This window comes from Clupea harengus, chromosome 23 (assembly GCF_900700415.2).
Source record: "Clupea harengus chromosome 23, Ch_v2.0.2, whole genome shotgun sequence".
NCBI classification, from domain to species: Eukaryota; Metazoa; Chordata; class Actinopteri; order Clupeiformes; family Clupeidae; genus Clupea; species Clupea harengus.
The window spans coordinates 2,678,079-2,683,078 of record NC_045174.1 but is presented as its reverse complement, the minus strand read 5'-3'; the positions used below and the strand labels follow the sequence as shown (position 1 = coordinate 2,683,078).

Here is a 5,000-nt window from a genome sequence, read left to right as displayed (position 1 = left end):
CGGGTCACTTTAGATAAAAGCAGCCGCTACATGAAGAAATGCTAATGAGAAACTGCACCAACTGTGGCGCCGGTGGAGCACCGGCTCTGAACAGTCCGCCATGTGACCAACCAACAGGATCAGGCTTTGGGCCAATCGGTTTCAGTAACACTACACAATAGTCATGTGGTGATTGTGACTGTAAGCCTAAAACCACATTCTAAAATCACAAGTCTGGTCCAGCTTGGTCTGGTTAAGCCATCCAGGCCCAACAGGAGCACAGGGGGTGTTCTGTTCTGGCTCCTGTCTGAGCGGGTCGGAGCGGGTCGGAGCGGGTCGGGTCGGGCTGGCATGCTGTGAGGACTCTCTGGGGGCTCTGCCCCTGCTGGCAGGGCACCACTGGGTGGTCATTACTGTAAACCCAAGGGGATTAGGAACCAATAAAGCCGCTTACACTTTGACAGATTCATCAGAAATACTTCCCAGTCATCTACTTCTTTGTCTTAATGTGTCTTGCTTCGCTGCTTTTGTCATTATCTGGCCAATGCATAACACAGGATGCACAAAATGAGACACCGATTAGTCAAAGCCCACAGCAGACAGCAGCAAATGAATGCGACATAGTAGTAGCGAAGGCAATTTAACGCCTTGAGAAACAGCTTTAAAGGTGCAGTTTATGATTCTATTCCAACACTCTTTTTTGACAAATACAGCGAGTTGCTCCTCACGGTTCTTTAGCTGTTCGCGCTCCAAAAAAACATTGGTGTTCGTACACAGTCCTGGCTCGGACTGCACGTTTGACAAAACCACAGGAGATGTCATTGATACCAGAATGTCTTTATCAGAAGCTTATCCCTATCCCATGGTTTTTCTTCAAGCCTATTTCAGGGAGAGGGCAAGTTGCTTAAAGCCAGATTTTGATCCTCACCCTCTGAAAATGGCTCCTAGAATAATCAAGGCATTCTGCCACCCTCTCCTCATCAGCGGCGGCATGCCGGGGCAAAACCAAGGCGTTCAGTCTAAAGCCGCTCTGTTTATGGAAAAAAAAAAAGAGTGTGAAAAACAGGGGACCAAACAAGGAGGGCTTTCAGACAGGCACACCCAACGAAAGGCACCATGGGTTAGATCAGGTGGCTGGGAAGCAAGGCCTTCATGTTCTAATGAGTCAGTGTGTACAGTCATCAGGCCTGGAGAGAGGAAGCCGTCGTCATAAAAATCACATTAAGCGTGCATCTTCATTTGTGGGAACAGATGGCCCTGTGTGTGTGTGTGTGTGTTGGGGGTGTGTGTGTGTGTGTGTGTGTGTGTGTGTGTGTGTGTGGGGGTGTGTGTGTGTGTGTGTGTGTGTGTGTGTTGGGGTGTGTGTGTGTGTTGGGGGTGTGTGTGTGTGTGTGTGTGTGTGTGTGTGTGTGTCTGTTGAGGGTGTGTGTGTGTGTGTGTGAGTGTGTCGGTCTGCGCATCTATGTGTGTGTGTTTTGGATGTTTTCCGAAAAGGTTCAGTGATTCACAAGGACGAGATGCACATGCATATCACTAGGACTATCTGTCAAATGATTAAAAAAAAGAAAACAGGAAGAAAGAAATGGAGATTTCCCAGTGGGGATTTCACAATCTGACATTTAGCCATATAAAACAAACCGCAGCCAGGCTGCAGGGGGGTTCTCCAAATGCATTTTGCTCCATGAATGTCAGATAACACTGCTGTTTCCCATGACATTTTCATTTGCCAGTTTCGCACTGGATTCCTGTAACCAGATGACTGAAAAAGAAACTCTGTTGTACAGCCTTTACTCTACTCAACAATAACAGTCATGTGATTCGGCTCAGTATGATTGAATTTGACACATCTATACAGATCGCTCAAAAATCTACTAGTCTCGACTGTGATCTCACGGCAAGGAGAGAGGGGAGGACTGCGGTGTTTTACATTTTTAAGGTCGATGCAGTGCAGAGATGAAGTTAGAGGACGTTAGAGGACGCCCCCTAAAAACATATACATTATGCATAGCATTGCATCCACAAACAGGCAGGTTGCTTAACACACAACATGGTCTGACAGAAGAGGTGAAAAACAGAGTGTTTTGTTCCAGGTTAATGAAGAAAAAAAACAGCACTACCACTCATCCAGCTGATTCCACTTATTGGGTTCGCCTCACGCTTCCAGGTGCGACGCTAATTATTCACAAATGCAGAGTGCTTGACAAAAAAACAAAACCACAGAGGTTTTTTCCTTTCTGTCAGAGCTCAAGCCTGCATCTCAGTCTCTATCAATCATGCGTTGGGCCCCTCAAGAGATTCAAAAATAAATACTTTTACCTTAACACCTTTTCAAATACTTTCACTTTACCACCTTTTCAAATACTTTCACTTTACCACCTTTCAAAATACTTTCACTTCACCACCTTTTAAAAGACTTCACCTAACCACTCATTCACCAGCAACAGACAGGAGCCAACTTCTCCCATCACCCAAGGGCCCCAGACAGGAGCCAACTTCTCCCATCACCCAAGGGCCCCAGACAGGAGCCAACATCTCCCATCACCCAAGGGCCCCAGCCTAGTTCCGGCTCCCTGCACTGGATGGTGTAGAAGAGGCAATGCTAGGCTAATGCTAGGCTAAGCATCTCTTTTTTTTTCTCTACTAGTGAAAGGAGGTACAGTATCTTGCTACAGGCACAGTGACGAGGGGGAAGATACAGAGGTACAGATCCACAGGAGTTTAAAATTAAAATTCTTTGAGTGTCTCTAGACAGACAGAGAGAGAGAGAGCGAGATAAATAGAGAGGAACAGAGTGCATTATGGCCATAACAGCATTCCTAGCGCTAACCAGAGACCACACCATTGCACTTAACCCTACAATATGCCTTGTCTCTGAAGAGGCAAGCGGGAACATCAGCAACTAGGATAATTCAATATATGCAGCCCACTTCTACCACATGGGCAACCATCACGAGACGAGCCAGAGGCAAAAAAAAAAAATAGATCCTTACAGGCACAGAGCCACACACACAAGGACACATACACAAGGACACAGTCACCCTCTCTCTCTCTGTCTTTCACACACACACACACACACACACACACACACACACACACAGATATAGAGAGAAACACAGGCAAACATCCACCCCTGCAGACAAAATAGAACTTTGCTCCATGGTGGCCATGTGTGTTCTCCCTCCCTTTCGGGTTTCGGAGGAGAATCAGATGATGGAACTGCCAAGCTGTGCTCTCTGCTTGGGGCCAATACGTTTGGGTATCCTTGGGTTACACATATGGTTTTTGATTTGTTTTCTGATTTGCAGAAATCCCCTGCAAGCATCAGCACAAAGACTACCAACACTATTAACACAGCGGGTAAAGATTGAAAAAAATTCAGTCTGTTAAAAACATTATTTAACAATAAAGTAAGATTTCACCGTGGCCTAACGGTCTCGTGACTCCTCTGTGTATTGTGGAACGAGTTTTTCTAAGAGATTAGTTTACATCGAACTTCCAATTAGGTCTAGCAAAATTGGAAGGATTGTATTACTTCAACACATCAAGTCATCATCTACACAGACCTGATAATACCTTAAGCCCAGTGTTTAGGTTATGCTATAGTTATGAGGCCTTGTGCAAGACAAAGCTAATTTAAAACAGGCTCGCCCATTGAGGCCACACATAGGTGATGCTAGAGCTCAACAATGTACTGACACTCAGTTAAGCAAACCTTCAGAGAGGCAAAACCAATTTATGAAATACTGTGCACAGCGAGGCCGCATATAGGCTATGCTGTAATAGAACCACAGAAACCATGAATGCAAACAGTTCTGCTAACAGAATGTCGGGGAAGGCAAAGCTAATTTAATGCTAACAGCTCAGCTAACAGACTGTCAGGAAGACAAAGCTAATTTAATGCATGCTAAACTGTGGGAAACAGTGACTCCCTCAATGCTGGTATGTCTATACATCCTCAGACTTGCTTAGTGATGGAGTCAGACCCAGGCAGTCCCACGCCCTCAGATTCAACCCAGAGCCTTTCTGTCAGACTGTGGCGGCGACAAGATCAACAATGAGTCAGTCAGACAGCCTGCAATCCCACTACGGGAGACATACTTGTAATGTTCGTCAGTCAAAGGCCTGTCCTCGCGGCACCCAAAAGCACACTGCCTTGGCCAGTCGAGAAGAAAATAAATGTGTGGTATTCACGCAGCATTCCCCACTACTACTCTGTCTGAGGCTAATGTGGGTGTCAGACTGATAACAAACGACCTGTCTGAAAGACAAGGGAGGTTTCTGTCGTAGCAAAATAAGAGAGTCCCTAAATCTAAAACAAAAAGTATCTAGCGAATGCCTTGCTATCCTCATACAATTGTACGTTTTGAACACCACTGAAGAAACAGGTCACTTTGAAAGCCTTCAAAAAAACCAGAAAAAGGACCAGCCAGCAGGAAGGAAGGAAGAAACAGGTCGCCGTGCTATATGGCACACGGAGGAAATGAGGACGAGTTCCTCAGCTTCCTGTCCTCTAACCCATCCTCTAACCTCTATTCAGTCTTCCCACCACCCTCCCATATCATCATATCATCTCACAGCACACCCCTGCAACATTTCATTGGGTTTCAACTCAACTGAAGCTCTCATTGACTGGGCTCTATATGGAGCTAGTTGGAGGGGGTAACAGACCAGTGGGCCAGGCTTAAGAGGGTTAGTTTCAGCCAGTTAGCATTAGCTATTATCGTGCCAAGATGTGTACTTTCCATAAGCTGGTTTCAGTCATTCAAGTGTGGCCAGTCAGTGTAGGTTTTTGGATACTGTGGTCATCGGTCATGTGGCCTTTGCAGCTCATGTGATTGGGTCTTCACGGTTTTTGTTCCTGTGGTCACCGGGGTATGTGGCTTTTGCAGCTCACGCGATTGGTTTTTGTTCCAGAACCAAGCACCATGAAGGAGGATATCAGTGATCATTTCTGTACTTCTGGGGCTGAAGTGGCTAGCATAACATCTGCACTTGAAATGAATGGGAGTGGTAATCTGCCA

At 45.9% G+C, this 5,000-nt stretch overlaps 1 protein-coding gene across 2 annotated transcripts in view; it reads right to left on the bottom strand.

Annotated features, from left to right (window-relative positions):
• Positions 1-5,000, bottom strand: part of ttyh2 (tweety family member 2) — a 74,537-nt gene that overhangs the window by 52,510 nt on the left and 17,027 nt on the right. The gene's annotated exons all lie outside the window — the stretch shown is intronic.